The sequence below is a fragment of the Meles meles genome, chromosome X, assembly GCF_922984935.1.
Source record: "Meles meles chromosome X, mMelMel3.1 paternal haplotype, whole genome shotgun sequence".
NCBI classification, from domain to species: domain Eukaryota; kingdom Metazoa; phylum Chordata; class Mammalia; order Carnivora; family Mustelidae; genus Meles; species Meles meles.
This window is the reverse complement of record NC_060087.1, coordinates 113,659,975-113,674,160: the sequence shown is the minus strand read 5'-3', so window position 1 is coordinate 113,674,160 and position 14,186 is coordinate 113,659,975. Positions and strand designations below refer to the sequence as shown.

Here is a 14,186-nt window from a genome sequence, read left to right as displayed (position 1 = left end):
TGATTTTTTTAATAATTATTTTAGAGTAAGGGAATGAGGTGTGTCAAATTCCTCTTCCCATACTGAACACCATGAGGTGATTTATTTCCGAAGCACTTAATGAATGCTCATTTTGTGTCAAGCGCTGTTGTAAGTCCTTTATAAATATTAACACATTTCAATCCAGAAAACAACCCTATGAGATAGATGCTATTATTGGCACTACTTTCTGGGTGAGGAAACTGAAGTCCCATGGTTTAGGTAATTTGTCCAAGGTCTCACAACTAGTAGGTAAGAGGATTGTGAGCAAGTCCTTCTGACTCCAAAATCCTATACTAAGCCACAGTGCCATGGTAGGATAATTTCCCTGGGTTTAAAAAAAAAGCAGGGAGGGGCGCCTGGGTGGCTCAGTGGATTAAGCCGCTGCCTTCGGCTCAGGTCATGATCTCAGGGTCCTGGGATCGAGCCCCGCATCGGGCTCTCTGCTCTGCAGGGAGCCTGCTTCCTCCTCTCTCTCTGCCTGCCTCTCTGCCTGCTTGTGATCTCTCTCTCTGTCAAATAAATAAATAATATCTTTAAAAAAAAAAAAAAAAAAAAGCAGGGACATTTCAATGTTTCTCTTTTTTGTTCCTATAAGTAAATACTCAGTTGCTGAACGGTTCCCATTTCTCATGGCACTTTATTTACTAATTGTCAAATTAACTTTCTTTTTTAAAGATCAGGGAAATGTACTGTTAATGATCTGGAAATCATCTATTTGTTTTTGCCACCTGGAAGCACTATACCTTTATTTGGATTATATAGAACTTTTTCCCGTTTAATTAACCGATGTTGCTAGTATCTGGGCAAGTTTTACTCTAGCCTCTAAGGGTGCTGTTACATCAGCTCTGTTTTCTGTCCCGAGGGCATCTCTACTTTTTTTTTTTTTTTTTCCATCTAGGTCCTTTGCACTCTCCCACACTGGATTTCTTTAAATGTTTACTTTGGCTAAAGTCAAGCCCCAAACATCAAATAAGTACTGTAATTTGCTCACTTGTGTATTTTTTTCGTTGTCTTCAAATTCCTCACAACCCATCTGCCACGTCTAATACAGTGCTATGCCGTGAACTGGGACGTGGGCTTATCATCTTCCTACCTTACACCAGGGGAGTTCATGTCTGCGGGAAACTGAGAGGCTGAGGCTAAGGGTCTTGACTGAGGTTCAAATGCAGGTCTTTGGGCCTTAGTGTCCTCATCTATGTAATGAAAACAAATGGGCTGAGAGCCCCCTAAGTGTCAGGCAACAGCCTAGGTCCTGCCCTGAAGCAGTTCTCAGAAATAGCTGCACAACTATGATCCAACGGGCTCGGGGTGGAGAGTTCTGTTTGAGCACTGTCCAGAGAGCCCCATGGTCCCTTTTCTTCAGTGGAGTTGAGAAGCCGGCTTTAGGAGAATGGGATTTCTCCCTTTCTAAGGGAGGCACTGTCCAGAAATCTATACAACCCGACAATTACATGTCTTTTAAAAACAAATGTATGTGTGTGGCATTTCAATTCTATTTGCTGGGCGATTCAAGTCCATGAGAATAGGAACCATGTCCAATGCCTTGTACATAGTAGCTAGTACAAATTTGTAGAGCAAACAAAGCACAAGTCAGTTTTCGTATATGCAGACTCTTTCCTATGCACGACTGACCATTCAGGATCTTTAATGGGTAACTCCTATGTTATGCATACTTACCCCTTTGTTATTTATGTTAATATTCAACTCAGCTCGTATTTATTGAGAACCTAGTTGTGTCAGGTACTATATACTAGGGGAGTTAACAGTAAATATACCTACGGTTCTAGCAATGTTTAATTCAAATTCGTGTTGTTCTTGAATGAAGTCATTGTAGCTAGGATGGTTTGGATAGGATGGTGGAGATGGAAGCCATATTACAGTCCGTGCAAGAGTGATGGAGAGTGAGGAAGAGGAGGTGGCAGGGGGAGAATTCCTGCAATGAAGACTTAGGAAGCCTTCCTTGAGAAAGAGGCAGAGCTGAAGTATGGAAAAGTCACATCACAGAATTGCAGCTTGAGAGATAATAGAGACAATGGGAAGATACTTGAGGATCACGGTCAAGGAACCGGTGAGTTCCTAATGATACCGTGGTTTGGCTTATTCATCAGAAACCCCTGTGGGCCTGAACATAAGGTTTTCAAAAATGAAAGCTATATAGCGTCTGGTTTCTTAAATTCTGTCATCCTCTAAAATTAGCTTTGGGAAATTTGTTGAAAGTTTGAAAGTAAAATATACCACAAAGGGGCTATTGGCTTGTCCATGTTTATGCCCTTGACATCTAGTTATGTGGCCCCAAGTTAGTCCTTAATAAATGTTTATGCATGGAGTACATTTATGAAAGGGAAATTATAGAGAACTGTTATCGATATGCGTTCCATAAATGGATATGAGCCGTTTACCCCAAGTGGGTTAAGGTCATTTACTTGCCTAAAGGTAATGAGCTAGTTTGATCTTTCAGGACTACTTGTAATTCTAGTATTCTCTAAAGTCTTTATCAGTCCATAAAAGAGTTCTGTCAGACTTTTGACAGACATGATAACCCAAGTTGTGTTGTCTCAGTGATTACTAACACAGAAGCTGAATGTTTTTGGTGGAACAGCGTTTGGCATCACACGTGATTGATAATGCTGTCCGTATTCGGACCCTGGAAACTTAAGCTCCATTTTATGTCATTGTGAATGGAAGGAGTTTCTCTTATCCTGAGCACCCTTGTGATCTTTTGTGGGATTATACTATTATTTTAAATAGAACCAAGGCATTTTGGTCTCCTTCATTGCTATAGTAAATTACAGGGCAATCAACTGTAGCCATTTACCGTCATTCAGTACTCCGTGACATAGACATGGTAATGCTAACTGTAGTTTTCTGCCACATCCCTGTAAGGTGTATTCACAGGGTTGCATAGCACAACATGGTAACTGCAGTATAGACTTTCACCAACTTTGAAGGACATTCTGTTCATCTTGGTACAAACCCAAGTGTTCTCTTTAACTATTGGGCCATTTCTCCTCTTTCTCTTTGGCTTGGCCATTTAAGCTGAGTTGATTTTTTTTTAATGATTGTTACTCTCTAGGTATCTTCTTCCTTCCCACGTGTGTTGGTGCCTACCTCAATGCGCTGACTTCCTTGATGGTTTGACTTCAGCATTTTCCTGGAGTTCTCTTTTGAAATCCCTGTTTTCTTCTCCAGCCCTTCCTCAGATCTCATCCCAAAACCCTCACGTAAAGAAACCTCCTTATTTTTCCTTCTTTTTATGATTGGCATGCCCCAGATTTTGTTAGAGAAAGCTTAAAAAGGAGCAATAGAGAGGAGTTTTTGGAGGTGCTCGCTAACTTGTTGTGGTAGGATAGCTTCACAGTTGTTTCAGAATTTCTAAATCTTGCTTCAAAGTTTTCGTTTTGATTTGGATAAATTTTTTTTTTTTTGGTACAGAATTTTTATTATTAGGGAAGGGATTTAGTACTCGAAGGCTTTCATGCTTCCCTTCTGTCAGTGGTGTGCCAGATCTCCGGACCACATGTTTCCTTGAATGCATGATTTTAAACCCAGCGTATCAAGCCTTTTCTAAATTATTTGCCAGACACGCATGAGAAGATATATTCAAAAAATTATAAGCAATTCAGGAGCCTCTGGTTTCCATGGAAAGATAGTAATGAGCTTTCGCATTATAATTATAGGAAGCTGGGAAGAAAATTGAGAAACTGGAGGTTTTTTAATTAGTGTCCACGACCCTATTATTATGACATCTGAGAATTTTGAATATGGAAAAACTCAATACCACTATTTGGTGACAAGTGGGGACTTGAGATTTGCAACAGATTTTGTTTTGAAATTAGACCTAAATGTTGCTCCTTCGTATTGTCTGCTTGATGTGACATTAGAGTGGTTGAATGAGACAGTGTCTGGTGCAGAGTAGAAGCTCCATAAATGTTAATGATTATTTACATCAAGGAATATCAATTGTTTAATAACCAGGATACTGCTTTAGAATACATCATGAAATGTGCTCAGCAAAGCAAATTTGTCTTCCTCATTGTGTTTTTGGTGACTTTTTGGTGAGCCCTGAACTCACTCTTGGAATTTTTACTCAATAGAATGCCCCAGTGTCCCAACTGATGAGAAATGGACGCAGAGAATATTTTTGTTTGTTTTTTGCAGAGACTATTTTTATGGAATATTTTGTATGCATGTTTATCCTGACCCAAGGAGAGCAGGAGAAATGGACTCTCGTAGGCAGAAACAGGAAAAGTGAAGCCCAAACCAAACATTTGGTTAAAAGAGAAACGGGCGAGATCATATGCTTTGGCTAGCCGCCGACGTGGCCTCAAGCGTTAGTTTGAGGCTGGTAAGCAGAGTCTGATGCTAGAACATTTTCAGAATGAGAGAGGATCAGATAGAGTGTGGTAGAAAAGCAGAGTCCACAGTTTAGGCAACCTATAGTAGAGAGGCAGTTGGGACAAAATTGCGTATATAAAAATGGCGGTATTTTCTGACTCTGAAAGAGGATGGCAACGTAGTTGTATTGAAATTAACAGGGGTCACAGACTCCCCAGGGAGTCAAAGCTATGGACAATACCCCTCTGGTTTTCAGTAGTGTGAAATGCCTCCGTAGCCACAAATTCAAGTCCACTATGGTTATGAGTTGCCAGGGGGAAGAAACTAAATGAATCAGGATGGTGACGTTCAACTTCTGAGTACTCTGCCTACCAATTCTGATCGCAGATCGCGAAGATGTAAGATATGATGTAATTGGATCATGAGCTCTTCATGTGTACATTAACAATTTCAGGCATTTAAGCCAAGTAGAGGAAACTTTCTGGGCCTCTGTTCAAGGTCAAAGTAATCAATACATTACTTTGTTCTTCCCTGACTTTGCTAACTGTTGTGAGTTCATTTAGAGTTATTTGGAGCGTTGTCATTTTGATGTGAACTTGATTTTCCACACCCTCCTTTTTAAAACCGGAAATCTGGATTTAGATCACGCACCTTACAGGGGAAGGCACAAGTTATTTCCCCATTTTTGAAGCCAACTGGAATTGAAATTGATAGATTTTCTGGAATTGTTCTTATCGAAGATGAGTATTACATTTCAGAGTTAAGGTGTTGCTTTCTATTCTCATGGCATAAACTAAGCTTCTCTTCACATCCCCTCTACTGGTTGAGGTTGACCTCATCTTTCTTTAGTGTTAGCAGAGGCATTGGCTACTTGTCCAAAATGCAATGAAAACATGTTAAAAAGCCATCCTAGTTTACCTTTCCTCTACATTTTCCTGTAAAGAAAGGCCCCTGACTCCCAATCCAGCAGAGATCTCTGAAATATCGAGAGAAAAGTGGAATTCTTAATTAATTTTAAAGATTTTATTTTTAAGTAATCTGTACACCCAATGTGGGACTTGAACTCCTAACCACAAGATCAAGAGTTGCACCCTCTACTGGCTGAGCCAGCCAGGGGCCCCTGGAACTCCTATTGTACAGGCCTTTAAAGAAGGATACTCCCAGGTCCATGTGAAGGTTGGGAGAAGTTGAACTTAAGATTCTGTCCTGTGCTCCCAACTCTAAAGCAGCCCACTTCCCTACCAGCTCCAGGCGATTGGTTTATAGAGATATATTTTGGTCAGGTAGGATATGAATGAGAAACATAATGTCTCTGGCAGCAGTCACTTCAGACACAAAGCAGGAATCACTTCAGAACACTTGGGTACAGGTGCCTAGAAAACTCCCTTTCCCAGAAAACTCCCTTCAAGTCTACCGGAAGTTTTGGCATTGGTGTGTTAAACTACTAGGTCCTTGAAACCAGGATGCATTTGGTTCTGTCCCAACATTTTCAGCCACAAAGCTTTGTCCCCTGTCCTTTCACTAGTTTTATAAGCACTTCTAATAAGGAGCAAAGGTTTTGTATTGACACTGAGAACCTTAATTTATTGGCTATAATACCAGTGATGAATTCAGGGAGGGCAGCCCTCACGGGATGCTTCCTAGATGAAGCGATGAATTCCTTTACACCATTAAATCGCTTTGATGCAACTTGTTTGTTTCTCTGACAAACAGCCATCCTTATGTGACTCATAAGGCTGCCTAGACAGTTACGTGGCCATGTGTAAGTATTCGTGGATAAATAAACATTTGGTGATAGCTTTTGATCACTGTTTTGCAGTGTGTGTGTATGTGTGTCTGTGTGTGTCTGCGTGTGTGTGTATTGATGAACAGTGAATGTTCAACCAAGTCTTATCAGTGAGTAAATCGGCCCCCAAAATGCAATTGAATTCAACTCACTGTGTACTTTGGGAGGAGCGCGAGCACTTCAGCCCACTGGGGTGCTGGTTAAAGTCCTGTAGCAGGAATTTACAGGACGCCAGTAGGGCCAAAAAAGTGACTATTTAAACTTAACTCCCCGCCTGAGCTTGTTCTGTGACAAAATGTAACTGAAAAAAAAAAAAAAAATCCTCGTGGAACTCTCAACTACAATTTTAAAAGGAATTTCCATCATAGAGATTAAGATTGACAAGTATTTGAGTCAGTCTGGAAAATAGGAATATAAATGATGAAATGCAGACAAGAAGCTGCACTTTTCATGTTGTTTCTCTCACTACTTTTCACATAGGTCTGACTGGAATCCCTGCCAGGCTTGGCCTCATGTGGCCTGGGAACACGAGCTTCCCTCTACCTCCCTTTCCTCTTCCGTTCAACACTGGAGAGTGTGGGGGACACAAAGTTAGCTCTGTGTGTTGTGGGTTCCTTAGAAAAAAACCATCTTAAAATGGCAGATCATTGTGGTGACCACACCACGTTCATGGCCACGAGGTTTCTACTCAGCTTAAAATCTTTGAGCAAGGCCCCTACTTCCATAACAAATATATATTCCTTGGGCCGCTTTCCAGGCCCTTCGGAAACTGCCCACACATTATTTGCCTTCGGCGGCGTCAGTTGGCCATCCGAGCCGGCCCATCCCTGCTCACCGTCCTATGGCAACTAGTGTTCTCTTTTCCTGCCTTCTTCCACCCAGTTTCTGTTTCTTCATTCGTTTATTTTTAAAGATTTTATTTGTTTATTTGACAGAGAGAGAGCACACAAGCAGGCAGAGGGAGAGGGAGAAGCGGGCTCCCTTGCTGAGCAGGGGGCCTGATGGGGGGCTCGATCCCAGCACCCTGGGATCCTGACCTGAGCCACCCAGGCGCCCCTCTTCATTTGTTTTTTAAGGGCCTGCTCCACGTGTTCCTCTTAGAAAGTTCTGGTGATAGACTCCAGACCCGAGTAACATTCTCCCTTCAGAATCCTCCCTGCATTTGTTGTTCATGCACCTGAAGTTGACTCTTAAGTATCTACATTGTTGGCTTTTCTTTCTCAGTATGTTGTTATTTCCTCCCCAATTCGAGAAGCTTCCTCAGTGCAGAAGTGGTATCTTTCACTTCTTCAGATTCCCCAGGAGCTTGGGACACAAATCTGTGCATACAGTTGGTGTACCATAAATGTTTGTTCATTGATTGATATTCTCACACATGAACATTTTTAAAGGCCTCATTCTCTTGAATTTTAGGGAGTGATGTTAAATATTTGTTAAATGGATAAAGTGAAAAATAGGGCGCCTGGGTGGCTCAGTGGGTTAAGCTGCTGCCTTCGGCTCAGGTCATGATCTCAGGGTCCTGGGATCGAGTCCCGCGTCAGGCTCTCTGCTCAACGGAGAGTCTGCTTCCCTTCCTCTCTCTCTGCCTGCCTCTCTTGTGATTTCTCTCTGTCAAATAAATAAATAAAATCTTTTAAAAAAACGGATAAAGTGAAAAATGGATATGGGTTTTTGTTTATTTTTTGCCCCTCCTCTTCCCCCTCTGTGGCCAGCCCACATCTATCTAGCACAGTGCCTGGGTCATATTAGATGCCCAGTAAGTATGTGTCAAATGAATTTTCAGCAAAATCACCCTGCATGTTATTAAATGTCATCAGTCTTATGACTCATTTTATTTTTCACTCCTCTCAAATGCTTGAACATTATAGGACTCGATTTGCTAAATATGTTACATTCTCATTGACTTCAAGTTCAAATCCAGCTCATGAATGAAGAACTTTTAATGGCACTGGGACTTATGTCCCATGAACACAAGGAAGCAATGAACCAGTGTTGTTTAATAGTAACTGTGTCTAGAATCCAGGTTTTTTTTTTAAAGATTTTATTTATTTGACAGAGAGAGATCACAAGTAGGCAGAGAGAGAGAAGCAGGCTCCCTACTGAGCAGAGAGCCCAATGCGGGGCTCGATCCCAGGACCCTGAGATCATGACCTGAGCCGAAAGCAGAGGCTTTAACCCACTGAGCCACCCAGGCGCCCCTAGAATCCAGGTTTTAAGGTATATTTATATTAAATCAGATTTGTTTAAACTCTTGAATTTATTAGCAAGTTCTTGTAATTTTGTGTACTATTGAAAAGAGCGATACCTTTTGTTAAAAAAATAAACTTGGACAGACATAGCCAGTCACATATGTTGATAAAGTTATGGTCAAAAGAGACACGGGGAACCTGTAGGATTTTTTTTTCCTGTGACCCTATGTATGAACTAAGATGAGGGGGTCTCTTAATTGCCTTATGAAATGGAATAACGTGGCTTACCTGTTTCTTGTAGAAGGTGTATTGAATGTATTACCCTAGGAGTAGTATGGGGGAAAACTGCAATGACGCTTTAAAAAAAAAAAAAAACATAATGAAAATGTTCAGCACATAGGCAGAACAGCCTTTTTTGTCTGGCCTTTTCTCAGTCAGAAAAGCCCATTTTCCATAGGATGCCTGTGAATTCATCCGCGGTGCTGAATACTTCTCCTGAGCCTTGAAGAGCACGTATTGGTAGACCACTAACCAAAACAAGTGGGGGAAAGAGAACCTGAAGCAAAATCGAAAGCTTGAAAGCTTTTCAACCTTGTCAGCTTGCCAACTCAAGCAGTGTGGGGCAGGTGTGTCATACATTCATGGAGCCAAAATAAATGGTCACGAGAAATTCCGAGCTAATACAGATGTAAGGGAAGCTCAAAATGGAAGGAAAGCAAACATTGTTTTCGTTGTTTATCCAGGAGCTTGATAAATGCTTTGGAAGACAGGCCACTTCAGATAGTGCTTTGGGTGCCAAATAGAATCCGTGTGATCTTCAGGACGAGGTGTTGGCAATGTTTCTGTGTTATGTGCCGGCTTGCGCAGGGAAGGTAAAATTGAGGACGGGACACGAAAAGTGTAGGAAAAATGGCCTTGCAACCAGCTTCGGAGCAAGTGACTATTCCCATTAGATCAGTGGAAAGTATTTATTCTTTTGTTTTACCATCAAGGAAACTTCCACGAGAAAAGGTATGAATCCTTCAAAAAGCCGTAATCTCCTTTTTCAAAGGAGGCACTTGATAGTGACTCTAGTGTGTATATAATTTCAAAGTAAAAACATTTATGCTTTATGTCTTCTCGAGAATTCTTTTTTTTAAGATTTTATTTATTTATTTATTTATTTGTCGGGCGGGGGAGAGAGAGAGAAAAAGAGAGAAAGCACACAAGAAGGGAGAAAGGCAGGCAGAGAGAGGGGGAAGCAGGCTCCCTGCTGAGCAAGGAGCCGGATGCAGGACTCAATCCCAGGACCCTGAGATCATGACCTGAGCCGAAGGCAGCGGCTTAACCCACTGAGCCACCCAGGTGTCCCTTCTCAAGAATTCTTATAGATGAGTATTAATGAACAGTCAAAAACGAGTCCTTATTTTCCAGGAAGAAAAAGTAAGCAGTGTTTCTTCGTGGCTCCAAGTGAAATCACCAACCCTACTCCCAGCTCTGTTTCATCACACTGGTTATTGGGCAAAAACATTCCAAAGATTAACCTACTCTTTGAATATATAGACAGAAATCTTTTGGGTGCCCCGTATTTTTAGTCTAAACCCAGGATGAGATCTTGCTGCAACCAAATGAGCAGAAATAGACCATTCCTGCTGACAACTGAATGCTCCATATATCAAGAATCCCAGTTCCTGTTTGCATTTTTCTTTTCCAAATGGGATTTGAAAGCCAGAATTGCGAGAAAATACTCAACTTTACAGGGCCAATTGATTCAAAATTGACAGAGTTGGCCAAAGTTCAGCCAACCTACACAGGGTTCAACTGACAAGACTTGCCAGCAAGATAAACAGAAGGGTTAATATTAAATTCCCATTTACCCTTTGACTTCTCAAAATAGGAATCCTGAGGAATGCTGCATGGTTCCAACTTCCCATGAGAAGACTGAGCCAGCAAAACTAAGTAAGATGGGATCTCTACCCTCAAGGAATGTACAGTCTAGTAAGGGAGAAAATTTAAGGGTCTATAATGAGGAATGTTTACGAATGCGCTATGTGCCCTAAGACAGACACAATGTCGTGATGTGGTTAAGACGGGACTCTGGACTCAGGCTGCCTGGGTCTGAACCTTGGTTTGGTCATCTACAGGCTACACGAAGTTGTACAAGTTAAATGAATGAATCTTCCTCTACCTCTCTCCTCCCCATCTGTAAAATGAGACAGTAGTACCTCCCCCACCAAGAGGAATCCAGGGAGCAGTACCACCTGGTGTGAGTAATTCTGAGGTCTTCCTTCTGGGGCTGCACTTTGATGCAGTAGTGTTTGAGTGTGTGCTTAAGAGTGTTCTTAAGTCATGGGGCTTGGTGGCCCATTCATGGTGAATTAGCCTCCGCCACAGTCGGAAGACCTAGCGTCTGCTCCAGCCCTTCATAAACTCTCACAATCATTTCGCTTCCTGGTGCCTTCGGTTTCTTCTCTAATTAAATGAGCATAGGAAGTCCCATGTCAGCAGGCACCCTATCTCATTCAACATTAAGAACAGCATCTGGCTCATAGTAGGTGCTGGCTAGACATTGGTGCAGCTCAACTCGGGGAAATGAAGAAGATGTTGATACAACAGACGTGAATGTAATTTTGAGAAGGAGTCATAAGTACTACGCAAAAATGACTGGCTTTCCATGTTTAAGGTTCCCAGAGAGAGAAGAGATAAGACATTTCTCTGCCAGGATCTAAGCATGAGATTTGGAAGCAGGAGATCTTGCCTCAAGTCTTGGCTCTACCACCTAAGACTTTCTAACTCATAACTGTAGAAACTTTAAAAGGAGAAACTTTTTAACCTCTTTGGGTTTCATGTCTTCATTGGTATTTTTGGGTGATCATCCATGTTTCGGAGTGTTCTTTAGAGCTCCCAAGATCAAGGAAATAAAACTAGCAAATACTACTACACAAGTACAAATATACTAAGAAATGGTAGCTTTTCATGCTTTACATTGGAGGATGATCAATCATAAAAAGAAAAATTATATCCCTGTTACTCAAGTGTAAGGTAGTGAAGCTAGAGCTGTATTGTCCCCCTGACAAAGCTGACCTTCTTTAAAATACAGGGGTCAATGGCCCGCTCCCTGTCTTGCATACATAGCCAGACGAGCTGAGCTCCTCGAGAGAACTACTCTCCCTGTAGCTGCCATGCCTCGCTGCTTCTGCACCAGCTCCAAAAACTGTTCCAAGTCTGCAGGAAGACATGTGCAGGCTAGGACTGTTTCTGAAGAATTGGCCAGGGTCCCATCAGAGGTTGCAGGCTAATTTCAAAAAAAAAAAAAAAAGAAAAGAAAATTCCTTCTGCCATTGCTCCATCTTACATAAAGTGCATGGCCAGAGTCCAGGTCTTGTTTGCATTTTTCTTTTCCAAAAGTTCAAAATCCGATTTATTATTTATTGCCTGTTTCTATATTTGATGGATCTCTGTAGAAAAATCTTTCTCCAGACCCTCACTGTTTATGTTCTTAGCGAATTTTATATATATATATATATTATATATTACATGATATATATGTTATATGTTATATATTATATATAATATATATATATTTCTTTTTGGTTATTTTCATTCACATGTATTCAGACAGCCTATATAATTTAGTCGCAGGACTAAATTTGAATATATCTTTAAATATAAACTTACAAACTTGCAGAATGTTCTCTTTTAGAGTATTTTCCCTACTAACACTAAGTCATCTACTGTATGGAAACTAATTTGCGCTTGAAATTCCACTTAGGAACACTACGTAGAATTTGTGTCTAGGGAGAATCCAAAAAGAAAGCTTGGGGTAGCCAGTCCTATCACTCGTGAGGCTTTTTTTGGGGGGAGGGGGATGCAGTGTTCTTTAGACTTTTTTTAATGTATGTAATTCACATACTATCCAATTCACCCATTTAAAGTGTACAATTTAGGGAACAGGGTTTAGTATATTAAAAAATTGTGCACCTATCACCACTATCTAATTCCAGAATATTTTCATCACTCCCCAAGGAGACCCTGGACCCATGAAGCAGTTACTTCACTTTCTCCTCTCCCCAGAGTCCTCACAAACACTCATTTGCTTTCTGACTCTGTGGATATTTCATCTAAATGGAGACATACTATGTGGCCTTGGTGACTGGCTTCTTCCACTTAAGCATAGTGTTTTCAAGGTTTATCAACGTTGTAGCACATAGTAGTACTTTGTTCCTTTTAATGATGGACTCATATTCCACTTTGCAGGTATTATTACCTCTTGCATATCCATTCATCTATCCGTGGGCACTTGGGTTCCGATTTCTCCAAGTTTTCTGGTTCTCACCGTAGCCATCCTCATGCCGGCAAAGCCGTATCTGACTGTGGTTTTCATTTACCTTTCCCCATCTGGCTATTTAAAAAATATATGGTAAATCTTTTCCTAGAGGTCATTTGCCTGACAACCTTAACCCTCTAGGACATGAGCCCACATGGAACATATTGCAAAAGACCCCCAAACCAGAAAACCTTGCACTTTGCCCCCCCTGAGGTCCATCATTCAGTGAGTAACTCTTATTCAACATCCATGATTGGCTGTTAATGTTTTCCAGAAGGGAGCTGGACACCTATGGCAGGTGCTATGGCAGGAAGACAAGTGACAGTAGAAGTGGTCATTAACAATCTGCCACCAAAGGAGGGAAACTAATACTTTCTATGACGTTTATGACCCCTAGTCTTCCACTAGAGGTCAAATGATGTTCAGTATTTTGTAAGAAGGCAAAGCCAGCTATAATACATTTTAGAAAGGGTTTCGTGAAGGATGACTCAGAGAAATATGTATTTGCCCTTGGATGGATAAGCTTGCCTGAATTTTCTAGATATTTAATTTCCTCATGCTATTAGGTGGTATTGAGTTTCATCTTGACTGCAGAAAGACAAATGCAAGATTCAGATTCTGTAGAGTTGTAAAAGATCCTATTCAAAAATTTAAATGAAATGGGGCACCTGGGTGGCTCAGATGGTTCGGTGTCTGTCTGCCTTCTGCTCAGGTCATGGTTTCCAGGTTTTGCGATCAAGCCCCACGTCAGGCTCCCAGCTCAGCTGGGAGTCTGCTTCTCCTTCTCTCTGCCTCTCCCCCTGCTTGTATTTTCTCTCTGTCTCAAATGAATAGCTAAATCCTCAAAAAAATTTTAATGAAATGTTTTTAAGAACTTGAATTCTACTTTTTTTTTTAAAGATTTTATTTATTTAATTGACAGAGAGAGATCACAGGTAGGCAGAGAGGCAGACAGAGAGAGAGGAAGGGAAGCAGTCTTCCTGCTGAGCAGAGAGCCCGAGAATTCTACTTTTTTGATGACGTTGACCACTGGTTGATTTGACTGATACTCAGAGCTTACTTTTATTTTAGCAAATTCCTGTTATTTCGGTACGCGTCGTGGCATGATGCCAATAAATTAACCTTTTATCTGTTCTCTCAGCTGAGTTGCTAAAGATTATTGCCGGTTGATTCTGGGTTAAACTACAAACCTTAAAGCTGCCTAGTATTTAATGTATAACTGAAGACTTCTTTCTGTCTCGCTTACTTGTATATGCTGAAACTTCCTCCTGTGTTAAGTTGCAGCATCCCTCTACAGAGACTAGGAACTAATAGGCATACACAGGGAAAAAAAACAAAAACCCAGGGGGCATCTAGGTGGCAAACTCTGTTAAGTGTCTGCCTTCAGCTCAGGTCATGATCTTGGGATCCTGGGATCGAGTCCCGCGTCAGGCTCCCTGTTAGGCAGGGATTCTGTTTCTCCCGCTCCTTCCTGTTCACACTCTTCTCTCACTACCCCTCTCTCAAATAAATAAAATATTTAACCCACTGAGCCACCCAGGCACCCCTA

General features: G+C 41.3%; 1 protein-coding gene across 10 annotated transcripts in view; it reads left to right on the top strand.

Annotated features, from left to right (window-relative positions):
* Positions 1 to 14,186, top strand: part of MBNL3 (muscleblind like splicing regulator 3) — a 106,350-nt gene that overhangs the window by 25,669 nt on the left and 66,495 nt on the right. The gene's annotated exons all lie outside the window — the stretch shown is intronic.